We start from the raw sequence: 13,809 nt of genomic DNA, 5'->3' as shown, positions 1-13,809 counted from the left end.
TATTATTATTATTATATATATATATATATATATATATATATATATATAAATTATTTGTAAACATTTCTGGAATAAGACCTTAAAATTTCGACAAAGAGGTCAAGATGTCAAGGAAACGGACAAAATTTTGACATCAACATTCAAACATTTTGAACTACTGTACGAATTGTCAAAATTTCAAGTAATCCATCTTGGCCACTGTAGCATCATCATCAATCCACAAGTCTCTAGATATTCTGGGGGTCCTACCAGTATTCTATCCACAAGTCTCTAGATATTCTGTGGGTCCTACCAGTATTCTATCCACAAGTCTCTAGATCTTCTGGGGTCCTACCAGTATTCTATCCACAAGTCTCTAGATATTCTGGGGGTCCTACCAGTATTCTATCCACAAGTCTCTAGATCTTCTGGGGGTCCTTCCAGTATTCTATCCACAAGTCTCTAGATCTTCTGTGGGTCCTACCAGTATTCTATCCACAAGTCTCTAGATCTTCTGAAGGTCCTACCAGTATTCTATCCACAAGTCTCTTCATCTTCTGGGGGTCCTACCAGTATTCTATCCACAAGTCTCTTCATCTTCTGGGGGTCCTTCCAGTATTCTATCCACAAGTCTCTACATCTTCTGGGGGTCCTACCAGTATTCTATCCACAAGTCTCTAGATCTTCTGGGGGTCCTACCAGTATTCTATCCACAAGTCTCTACATCTTCTGAAGGTCCTACCAGTATTCTATCCACAAGTCTCTACATCTTCTGAAGGTCCTACCAGTATTCTATCCACAAGTCTCTACATCTTCTGAAGGTCCTTCCAGTATTCTATCCACAAGTCTCTACATCTTCTGAAGGTCCTACCAGTATTCTATCCACAAGTCTCTACATCTTCTGGGGGTCCTACCAGTATTCTATCCACAAGTCTCTAGATATTCTGGGGGTCCTACCAGTATTCTATCCACAAGTCTCTAGGTCTTCTGGGGTCCTACCAGTATTCTATCCACAAGTCTCTACATCTTCTGGGGTCCTACCAGTATTCTATCCACAAGTCTCTACATCTTCTGAAGGTCCTACCAGTATTCTATCCACAAGTCTCTAGATCTTCTGGGGGTCCTACCAGTATTCTATCCACAAGTCTCTACATCTTCTGGGGGTCCTACCAGTATTCTATCCACAAGTCTCTACATCTTCTGGGGGTCCTACCAATGCGTTTTCGTAGTGGATTCAAATCTTTCGAAAACTGCCCGGATTACATTGGAATATTACGCATGAGTAAACACTTTGGATGGTAGAATTAGAAGGAAGGGCATTGACGCGAAAGGGACCGGTCACTGAGGGTGCAGTGTTAAAAGATTACCAGGGCATACCAGACACGGTAGAATGAGGTGCTAATGTTGTGGGGAGACAGGTAAGCGGGGAACGAAGTAAATAAAGCATATTCCAAGGATAGAATGACGTCTGACATTGTTGACCTCTGTTAAACGAGATACAGGTCTGTGGTATCCTGGTATCCTTGTCCTGCACGCAGGTCATGGCATTCCTTACATGAACCCCTGATGACCTAGCTCAATTACCAAACAGCCAAGTAAAACATGCTTTTTACAGTTTTTCACATGAATAGTACAAATTGCCAATAATTATCTCGGTGGGAGGGTAGAACATACCTCCACCACGCAGGCAGTAATGTGAATAAAAGTTCAAGTGTGTCTTAATTCTCAACCATTCTGCACATGATTTACAAATATCTAAACATACCTGTCGATGTTATATGAATGTTGTTAAGGAATAAACTCTTGCACCCCATAAACATACGATTTGAACTTACACCAGTAACAGCAGTGATGGGGGGGGGAGGGAGGGGGGATGAAGTAAAACCGGTTATATATATTGCTTCAAAACTTTTCTAGTGACTGAGATAATTGGATTTGAACTTAAACCCAGTAACAGCGGTAACCGGGGGGGGGGGGGCGGGGGGAAGAAATTAAAGAGGTTTTATATGTGGCTTGAAAACTTTTTCGGTAACTGAAAAAGAATGTGAAGTGCAGGCCAGGAAATAAGTAAATGTGGTATTGTATAGCGTAGTGGCAAAATAGTATATAACAAGACCAAATTGGTACATTTTATAGGTAACTGTAAAATTCATTTAACTGTAATAACTGGAGATGCAAATATAAAGATTTACAAGGAGGCACTGCATCGACACCAAGTATTTTTACACAACTGGTACCTATATACAACAGAAAACCCATGAGAGAGGGCGATCCCGAAGGGAAAAATACATGCATACAAAAGCATTGACAATTCAAGTATACTTATAAAAGCAGTGATTGGTTGTAGATGAAAACTAGTTGAAGAAGCTTTCTTCCCGACTCCAAAGAGAATGTCAAACTAGGCGTGAAACGAAGGTATGAAAAAGTCCAATAGAAACATGTATGACAGGCTTCTGAGTAATAGATTTGGGAGAGGGGAGGTCAGTGACCTTGGAAGGGTTCATCGGGGGCACAGTGCAAGAATGTTACCAGTCAATAGGCTAGGCTAAGGTAGATAGGTGTGTGTAGGTAAAGGAGACAGATAAGTGAGGAGTCACGTAAATATACATAATTAGCATTTTCACCATTGTTATCTATGATAAACAGTATTCAAGGACGTAAAACATGCTTATCACTAGTGCATTAGTACATACACTCCTATTACACTAGGAAACTAATATATCTTAATACTGTAAGATAACAGCCCCATAGATGCAAATCTAAAACCTTCAAACTAAAACCTTTCCCCCATCCCTCCACCCCTCTTTTACTCCCAAGTATAAAAAAAACCTCCTGGACATATTTTCAAGTACACTAACATGTGACGTTTAGCCCCCAAGCCGTGTTATCTATTTCTAAGGTGTGTACAAGAAAGTACCCCTCTTGGTATACCTCTCACAGTTACTGTATTGATATAAAAACCCTAAAGGCTCCTTTAATTAAGTAAAGCATTGCACAGCTTGAGGATTGGCACCTATAGGAATAAACAATTTTGCACTCTATTATCCATTGGCATGGAACCAAATATCACGATTACCAGGTGCAACAGCTTAGCCATGTTAAACTCCAACTGACTATTGTTGTATAAATACTAGAACACAATGAAACAATAGAGTAACATTCATCATAAAAAAGAAAAAAGAAAAAAACAAGGTCTGGTTGTTGAATGCTTCCCATTCTTTCAATAAAATGTAGATATAAATACTAGATTAAGGAGTGCTATACAGGTCACACAGTTAATAGTTGGTTATTATTTTCTTTTATTCGTTCCCCTGAACTTAAGCACGGTTGCACAGACATCTGAACTTTTTTTCAACCTCAAGAATAAAGAAGTATTGATGGATAATAACAATTATTGTTAGAATATCATACAACTTACAAAAGTTCCACTTCAATACCTTCATCCCCATTTGCTTGAGGCCTTTTCTTTCTTACAATTGTTTGGGGAAATTCACATAACAACATGGACTAACGTACCTAGCAAGAATCTACGTAGCTATAATGCCGGGATTTCAAATTCATTGCAAAATTAAGAAAGTTCATATCATAACCCTCTAACCTCTTCTCACCTTTTTATTCCTATAAATAAATTGGCTACCTGTGAGACATCCACCACTGTAGTGTGGAGACAATCCAAGTTTCATTCTTGAGATATTTGAGATATCTGTGCTCTGTTCACAGTTACCTTTAACCCAAAAATAAATGCCAATGCATACAAAAATCTACAGGCTAAAATAAAATTCCCACTTGCATTCTCCTTACAATAATGCAAAAGTAACATTAATCCACTTTGGCAGAGAAGAAAACTGTCATTCTTTTTTTTCTCTTTTTTTTACTGACAAACTACAAAATCTACTGGCATTTGTAGCAAGTAGAGAGCCTGAATTTTGAGGCCTGATAAACTCAGAGCTCTGCGAAGTCTTCAACAAAGTTTCGGTACTTTTAAAGTAATATCTACTTTTAGCTTCACATTATGCCCTTTAAATACCCACTGTATTGTTGTCCACAAAACATAACTCATAAAACATATTTAAACACAGAAAGTTTGAAAACAAGAGATCAATCTCCCAGCACACTACTACAATATTTACAATTTCAACAGGGTTTCAAGGTAAATACATCTCTACATCCTCGGCAATGATCTAGCTTCTAACTGACAATTACATTTTTTCTGGCTAGGCAGCAAGACAGGCACTGCCACTTAAGGTTTGATACCATTTGTATCAGCAACATGGCTGGTTGGCACTTTCTTCTCAAAATAAGCAAAGTTGCACAGTTCTGTACTTAGTTACTTCTAAGCAACATCAATATCAAATTCTGCAGGTATATCTTGTGTACGGGTTGTAATGTTCTATTTCGTAATCAATGAACTGCTCAATGGACTTCAGACGTAACTGATTTGTGAACGTATTGTAAATTGTTACGAAAAAGGCAAGGAATCCAAATTATACCAATGATAGTCCATAGCATCAATCGCAGCGCAACAAAACTAGCAGTTAAGGAATCATACTATGAAACAAAACTAGCAATAAAGGAATCATACTATCAAACAAAACTAGCAGTTAAGGGATCACAGTATAAAACAAAACTAGCAATTAAGGAACTATATTAGAAAACAAAACTAAGTAATTAAGGAATCATAATATAAAACAAAACTAGCAATAAAGGAATCATACTAGAAAACAAAACTAAGCAAGTAAGGAATCATACTATAAAACAAAACTAGCAATTAAGGAATCATACTATAAAACAAAACTAGCACTTAAGGAATCATACTATAAAACAAAACCAGCAATTAAGGAATCATACTATAAAACAAAACTAAGCAATAAAGGAATATCATACTATAAAACAAAACTAGCAGTTAAGGGATCACACTATAAAACAAAACTAGCAATTAAGGAATCATACTATAAAACAAAACTAAGCAATTAAGGAACCATAATATAAGTAAAATGTACAACAACAAAAACTGGCTGTGGAGTCCTGAACATTGGAAAAAAGAGCATCTAGACATCATGGGCAAGACCAGGATTCGAACCAAGGACCTCAAGGGGGTTCAAGCCTTGAAATCTACTGAGCTATCCAGGCCGACCAATAGGTGCTGAAGCTATATCAACTGTACACAGATATTTACTTGTGGAGTGCAAGTCAAGCAGCCACATTTATCTTGCTTAACCCTGAAACCAGGGATCCCTTGGACAGAAACCTACCAAAGTTTTGCAATATAGGGAAATGGAACTATCACCGCAGCAAATTTCCCTTGGCAAAGAACATTTCGTTTCAGATTATTCAGACAAAAAATACCGATACTCGGCACTTTGATGTGTAAATGTATGGGAAAGATTGACAATGCATAACTGTCTAGACTCACGATGCAAAATACAACTATAATTACAAATTATATATATACAACAAAAGAGCATATTTTTGTTGGGAAGGCAACTTACAGACAACTAAGCATTCTTTGATATCATGCCTGAATGGTGATGAGTCAGTTTTGAGACTAGATCAATTAAAAAGCCAATAACAGGTTTTTGCAGCATGATGTGAAAAATCCACTCGCCCATTCCCGTTATGATCCAAATATTAAAAAATAAAAATATATGCTGTACGACCCGCTGTTGTTGGTGCAATTTCAAGAGTAATTCTGCAGTCCCTTGTCATAAATATCTCAAATGTAGATCTGTTTAAAATGTAATGTATTTTACAGGAAGTGTAGAGTGAACTGATGCTTCCCATAGTTACGAGTATGTCAGTTCCGATAACAGCACACATGTATGTGAATGTATCCCATTTTAAGGTCCCTGGAAGCCGAGCTCAAAAGAAAGAGTGAAGGAAGAGGACCAGTTGTGATGCTTATGTATTGACCCTGTGGGGGGGGGGGTATTTTTATAGAGTTTTTTTCCTTTCAATTTTTTTTCATGTATTTTTTTACTTTTTTTTTTAATATTAGTATTTTCAATCACAACATCACTAACAATTTACAAAAGTATTCAAAATACAGATTAGGTTATCAATTAGCTATTTATAATAAAAATGTTTAAACATATTCCCAGCACCTACTGTCATTATCCAAGGAACTATCTGCAAAGGTAAGGAGAACTTTCATCACCCGGGTGCAAACGTAATGCAAATCAATATACAGCCAATACTATCATACCAAAGACAGCATACATATTTCACTGACAGATTTGTCCCCCCCCCTCCCCCCCCCCCCCAAAAAAAAGGCCTAAAAAAGAAAGGACGTTTGTTACATGTCATTACTGCTTTTAAAGCAGCATTTTGCGTTTGTCCAGAATTTTTCCGTGTCTATCGAGTTTTTATCATAATACGATCACAAATGACCAAACTAAGACTTTCTCATACTTTTTTCCCCACATCGAACGTTAATTAGCAAGTAATTAAGGATATTATATGATTCTGAGAATTGTGTCTCCCAGACACAATCGACATTAGTATTTATCACATGCAGCTCTACAAACCGCCTATTCAAATTCAACCAATCAGTGAAGAGATGGTTATGTATGACCTGGAGCTTAAAATAGACTCAGTCATTGGCATGGTAATCCCTCAGCGTCTTTACCGTGAGTAAAGTGTACACGCACGTAAGCCTACTGTACGTAGTACTTAGCAAAGTATTTAGTGTCGTATTATTGCTACATGCACACAATACTATAACCTGGTGACGAAGTGACAAAAGAATAAAACAATGGAGAAGAGCTCAAATGGGAAATATAAATTTTTGAAGAACCTAACTTCAACTGAAAAGAGAAAATGACGGAAAGCCCAGAAGAAAAAGTGTCACGACACCGTGTCCCTTTCGGGAATCAATGGGAAAGATGGAGCGAAGTGAAGAGGAATTTACATCTGAAGAGTGATTCAGAAGTCACTCGACTTCTACTCGACAGGTAAGCAAAGGATAGAATTCTTCGTTACAATTTTTGTTTACATGATTTAACGTTACTTCTCATTATCGGTGAGAGAAACTGAGACCGAACCTCTGCCTCCACTATTATTACTACAGTATCTAGTTTAGCCTAGGCTAGGACAGTATAGGGGCCTATACTAAGTCTATAGTACTACTAGTACTAGGCTAGTAGTATAGTGTACTTCTAGCCTATTATTTACTAGCACAACCAAGGCCAGTTAGGCTAAACGCTCTTACTCTTTCTTCACAGTCATATCAAATTGCAACAAGTTTTTGTTCTTGATACAGTGCTAACTAACGTTCACGCCGACGCATAGATACTTTACACTAGACTTTACAAAGCATGGGCTATGATGGCAGTGATTGCATATGCAGTAGCCGAAATCACGAGGCCTACGTTCTGGCGGTTCCCGTTAGTTTCATGCCCTAAATAATGTTTGTTTCCTCCCCTAAAAACGTTTCTTACCTCTGTACCTCCTCAATCATGGGGAGGAAATTATTGTTTTTCCAGGGAGGAAGCTGATGAAAGCATATTGGCTAGGAAATGTGGAAAGAATAAATTTAGTAGGCCTAGGGCCTAAGTGGAATAACTGTAGGAATTTCTTTTCATTTCTACCTTTTCTACAAATATCTCTTCCCATATAGCCTAGCCAATTTGCCTCCCTTGAAAAATGTTTCTTTGATTGAAATCATTATTTTCTCTCCTAATTAAAAAATTACAGTTACTTCAGTACCTAACTCTTTCTACGTAGCCTAGCCAAATGTCTTCTTGCTTGAATTCCTCCCCTGAGAAACAGTACTTTCCTCCCTGAGTGATAGTTTATTTTTGTGATTCTACTTTCAGGTTTACAAGGAATTTCTCAAAGTCTGCAGGCAGATGGACCTGTGTTCCTGTTATGGAAAAGAATAGTTACAAGTACATTCCGCAACTGATGAAGGACATATTTAGACGGAGGCTTGATGATGACAATTCTCAAGTAGGACGTGTTGTCGTGTTGTTCTTGCTGAGGATGACCCAAGGCACATCTCTGGTACAATTCGCCCGAGCCAACCTCCATCAGTTTTACAGCTTCTTGCAAGCCATCATAGCAGGATGGGACCAAGTTCTACTGTTGTAATGAGTCAAATCTATAAGTCTTCCTTGCATCAGAAAGTGATATAATTTTTTTTTTTGGGTGGGGGGGGGTGGGATGGAGTTGTTGCACAGCTTGTTGCAAGCCATCAGAGCAGCATGGGGCCTAGTTCTACTTTGTAATAAGTCAAATCTATTAATCTTCCTCGCTTCAGCAAGTAATATTATTTGGGGGTGGGGGGAGGTTGGAGTGATTGCAACCTGCATGTCTCCTACAACTTTGCAGTAATTTAAAAAGTGGTAGGGTGGGGGGCTTCTTTTCTCACAGTCATCAGTCATGCCAATTGATCTAAAACATAATGCATGTACTAGTTTGGAATCAGGTTTGGACGCGAAGAACTATTCCTTTTTTTCAATTTTTGTTGTTGTAAAGATCAGCAGACTTATTCTAAGCACATTCATCAATAAAAAACGAACACTTAATTGAACTTGTTATGTGTATTGAAGCTTATTAATGTCCATGTTTCAGAATAAATTAGCACATTAAATTGGAAGATTTTTCAGATTGAAGTAAGAACAGCAGTGAAAGAAACTGTGTGTTTATTCAAAGCCCTGAATGGTAAAGTTAAGGAACACAGAAAAATAGAGAAAACCATGATCACGTCTTTCACGAAAAGAAAATGTAATACTAATAACATGTCTATAATCTTAGATGATAGTGAAAACAAGTCTATATTTGGCAAGGAATACAACTGATCAAGAAATAAAGAACTGAATACAAGTGAATGATTAAGTCAAGGAAATAGAGAATATCTTTGACCCAAGATCACTTTGACCTATGGAAAACAATAGCAATCAATTACTCTCCAGGGGCTACATATGTAACAGTTAACCAACTTCTCTTCTTGAGATATGGCATTAGCACTAATGGCCATAAGCATAACAATGGGATTATCTACCCGCCGAGTGTTATCAACATTTGCCATGAAACCAACTTTCACTTCTTGGGATATGAACTATTGTCCTCAAAATGACCTTCATGGTTAACAAAATGTTTTACCTTCTCACCAAGGGCCACCTATATAGCAAGTTTGAAGTTCAAACAACTTTCACTTCTTGATATTGTTTATAAGTTTTCAAGAGTTGAACATCTCTTGACCTAAAATGACCTTTAACCTCCATGAAAAATAATAGGGTTCATCTACTTACCAAGTGCTATCTACATAGCAAGTTGGATATCAAACCAACTAGCACTTCTTGAGATACTGTTTTTACACAGATTTCAAATGTTGACCTCGAATGACCTTTAAACTTGATGCAAAACAATAAGAATCATCTACTTTTCAAAGACTACCTATATACCAAGTTTGAATTCAAGCAACTTTTATTTCTTGAGATGTTGTGTGTACATATATCCAAAAAGAGTGCCGGATGGGTTTCAAGCAGTTGCATTACCAGTTGTCGAGGCTGTTGAACATCTACATTACCAACCATTGCCTAAGAAGAAAAGTGAAGAAAAAAGAGTATCATTTATTTTGCTTAAGTAATAATATCATTGCTTTTGATGATAGACAGCACTTATTGATTGTGTTGCTTTGGGTGTTTAATATACATGTGATATAAGAAGATAGACATAAAATATATTGTTTGAACACTACACCAAGTACTACGAAGTGCTCTGTTTTTCAAAACTTGCTTTCAGACAAACAGTATTTTGCTTCCAAAAAGGATTAGCAAATATAACCCTTTGATAATTGATGTCACTTAAAAATAACTATTTTCAGTATGACAATCTAGCCAGCTACTTATGTTGCTAGTATTCTTTAATTGAGCAAGCCATTCTGTTATTACCAGCTGTTACTTTGCAGATCCCACAATTTTGCATATTGAAACGTACCCTTATATTTCCCATTCACTCCTGTTGGCGTTCTTCTACCTGCCTCCTAGCTGCAGCTGCTGTTACCCGGGTTGTCCCGTTGTCTGGTGTTACCCAGGAGCTAACCTCTCCGTCCTCTACTTCTGCCAGCCCTCCTTGGTGTTTCATCACCAGATGGTTGCTAAGAAGGTAGCAAAAGGTTTCAAATTATAAACATGTCTTTGGATCCGCTGCTAAAATGTATTGCTCTCATTTACTGGTGACATATGACTAGATGCTATTTATCACTTTCATGGAATGGTTGTACACTTTACTATAAGATTTATAGAACAGCAGACATTGCATGTTGCCCTAGGTTTCAGTTTCCCGACCCGTTAGTTCCTCCCCTGAAAATTTTAGTTTCCTCTACTAAATACGTTACTTTCCTCCCCTACATCAAGGTAATAAAGTATCGCATTCAGGTTAGGAAACTAATATGCTTGTTGAATGAAACTTAAAAAAAAGGTTACTTACTACACTCACACATAATCATAAAAATCGCCTAAATCATCAATTGCAATTACTACAGTTTTGCAAAGCACTTGCTACAATGCACTACTTCAATCTCCACATGGCCTAGCCAGTATGCCTTATTGCATTCCCTTATGAGAAACGTTACTTTCATCTCCTGAAAACGTTATTTTCTCCCATGTTGTAAGAGGAAGAAGCTAACGTTTTTCAAGAGATCCGGAAAAAAGGCCCCCATTGCGATACACTCGTAGCTACATTGCTTTAAGTGCAAAATTCACAGCGTGTACATAACGTTATTCAGGCCTAACCAGTGTAAGTCACACACTAATAGATCTGATTGTACTACAGTAACTAGCCTATGTAACACCGAGTAGAGTGATACAATATCGTTCTAGAGAATGTTACGTACCGATCGAGTTCTTGCTGGTTCAATGACTTTCTCTCTTATGTATCCTTGCTACAAAGCTGGTTTTATTTTCGCGGAGAGACGAATTTTCTTGGGTTTTTAGGGCATCGTATGCAATGAGATATGCCGTAAGTGTCCCTTCGCGCAATACGTACATCTCCTCAGCTGATTTTTGTTTACTGTTTACCTTGCTATTCAAAGTAGGCCTACCTTTTCCGTTATACATATTCACAAGGTTCCTTTATGTGGGAGGAGTCTATCGAAGTCAAAGATTCAAAATACGAAAACCAGAAAATGTCATATTTTTGCACTTTTCGGGAATAGTTTGAGTTGAAACTTTACAGTTAGCTTAGTTTACGTCATTGGTATAGTATCGGATATAGTATATAGTATTGGAAAATCTCGAGAATCAACGCAAAATGCTGCTTTAATGCAAAAGGAGATCCAGCTCCTTTTCTATAACCTCATACCACACATCTCACACCACACTATTATTTTAGGTCAGTGGCATGCCCAGGCACCGAACAGACAGTCTAAATATAGCCCATTAAGATAGAGAGACAGTCCTCCAAACGATCTGATCAATCAACTGGAAATGTGAATTCCTGATGGCCACATTCTTCTTCTTCTTCTTCCTACTCGTAATCTCTCTCTCTCTCTCTTTCTTTCTCTACAGTTTCCATGATGGGCTTTACACACATTATGCAGGGAACACACCTCACATTTTTTTTCCCATCTTCTCAGCTGAGCTGAGCTGCTGCCACACATACTGTAGTATGTACTAGCATGCATAGATCTACAGTATATATATAGATATCTATAGATATATTATACATACCCACACTGTAAGCAGTCAATGTGGCATTTAATACATGTACAAGTAGCCTGCATACAGTTCCTATGGCAGTAGCTATATAGCAGTGTACTGTAGGCATTGAGGTCTGTGTGCATGTATACATATGTGTAAGCTACAACTGCAGGTCTCACTGTCAGAAGAAGGTACAAGGGGTGAACAAAATGACGAAGAAGAGAGAGAAAAAAAAAAAAAACCATTGTCAACTTGCAATTTACAATGATGTGTTTCTAAGCAGTACTAGTACAGATAGGTAACTTATCATTATGCTATTTAGCTGGATTATTTTTGGAAATAATTAAAATAAGCAAAAAATAAACAATTTTTTTTTTCTTACACTGAAAATAACACTGTGGGTGCCAAAAATTATATGAATAATTTTTCTTTTCAGTCTTGACCACAACTTAAAGACTGTTGCAGAGCACATATTATGTGAATGTGTTATACAAACAGGGCATAAGAACCCAAGAACACAATATATGTACCACAGGTTTCAGTTTATATAGGACAAGGGAAGAAAAGGGTGGGTGGGGGAAGGGACAGGGCTGGCAATTGACAGAATGGGGTAGGGGTCAAATAGGGACAGGGGATGAAGAGAAATTAAAGAATAGATGGTACAAGAAATGGACGAGACAGATAAAGAACAGGACAGGGGGTGAGGAACAGGGGAAGATTGGCAGGGGACAATGGGATACAGGGAGGGGGGTGGAGAAAGCTGGGAATGGAAAGAGCAGTAATTGAGGGTGAAGAGAAACAGCAAAATGGGGAGGGACAGGAAAATCGGGTCAGGGAAAGAAAGCAGAAGTTATGATATGAAAGTCTATAAATATAATGAACCATCCAGTTAAGAACCCAAAGTTCAAGTTTTGTTTTTAATTTCTACATACCTACCTGTATACACAGCATAGCAACAGTTACATGATAAGTGTGGTACTCTAAACCAAAGTTCTAATATGCTGTTCCTTCCTATCCCCCCCCTTCCTCCATCCCCACACTGCATTTAAAGTTCCTGTTATTTATGTTAACATATCTAACACACACAAAATGAAAATCAGAAACATTCAACCTTTAATTCCTATTTTTTTCTTGTATGCAAAGGCATTAGCTTGCATTGCTAATGAATTTTAAAATCAAAATGATCTGAAAACTAATGTAAAAACATGGTGACTTGAGCCATGTATAGATTACAGTGCAATAGCATGATGGGCAGGTCAGCTTTCTCATGACTCTACTAACTGTTACATATATCACTTTAACTGACTGTCCAGAAAAGAAGTATCTAAAAGATGGTGCTGAATGTACTTAAATGGACACAGTCAACATACATGCATTTTACTGATAAGAGCTGAATATATACATAGGTGTCCTCTCAAAGGAAACGCAAGCTTATCTTTACCTGACATTAAGCAAACAAAGAACCCTTATCATCCCTTTTGGTCATGTGATCACTGTATATATATTTATAATAAACCATATGAAAGGTTCTAAGTTCAAATTTTCGTCAAGAAATTTTATCTCCTGACGACAAAGTTTCATTAACCTACTTAAAACGCAGACAGATAGCATTAGCCATCATTCCACATGCAGTTTTGAGCTGTAAAACATTTCTTAAAGGGGCAAAGCTGTAAGAGCTAATTTTTTGACCAAACAGTCTGTGTGCTAGACTCAGTGTCCAGCCACTTTCATAGATGTCTCAAATATTTAAACGGTCATTTATCAAAAAAGTTAACAATGGTATAATGATGATCTACAACACATCAACAATTAATTGAGGTGCCTATTAAGTTGTCATTTAATGATTTCGAAAGAAAAGGGGAAAATAAATCCCAAATTAAAATAGAAAAATAAACATAATGTCTCTAGTTTCTTTCAAGATACGGTTTGTTTCCGTAGTTATTACAAAGCTAAGTTTGCGAGGAGACATGTAAGCATGGAAGCCAAATTAATTCGGGCGAATCTATTATACCGTAAATGTGACAGTTAGGTTATTTATGCAAATATGAAATGGGACTGATCAAACCGCCATTTTTTTTTTAGCACTCCTTTTTTAACAGATTTGGTAAATTATGATTATCAGGATTTATTAACATCAGTACCCACAAATTTATCATCTGGATGTCCTGGACACTTTGATCATTCACAT

At 37.3% G+C, this 13,809-nt stretch overlaps 1 protein-coding gene and 1 long non-coding RNA gene across 2 annotated transcripts in view; both read right to left on the bottom strand.

Moving 5' to 3' along the window:
• Nucleotides 1-13,809, bottom strand: part of LOC139965294 (uncharacterized) — a 102,522-nt gene that overhangs the window by 78,318 nt on the left and 10,395 nt on the right. The window lies entirely within an intron of this gene.
• Nucleotides 8,680-11,000, bottom strand: LOC139965298 (uncharacterized). The gene is made up of 3 exons (XR_011792216.1): nucleotides 10,817-11,000; nucleotides 9,919-10,078; nucleotides 8,680-9,518 (listed from the first exon to the last, which is right to left on the bottom strand). It is a non-coding gene; the product is annotated as an uncharacterized lncRNA (long non-coding RNA).

This window comes from Apostichopus japonicus, chromosome 3 (genome assembly GCF_037975245.1).
Source record: "Apostichopus japonicus isolate 1M-3 chromosome 3, ASM3797524v1, whole genome shotgun sequence".
Lineage (NCBI taxonomy): Eukaryota > Metazoa > Echinodermata > Holothuroidea > Aspidochirotida > Stichopodidae > Apostichopus > Apostichopus japonicus.
The sequence above is the reverse complement of the archived record's forward strand: the minus strand, read 5'-3'. Positions and strand labels throughout refer to the sequence as shown.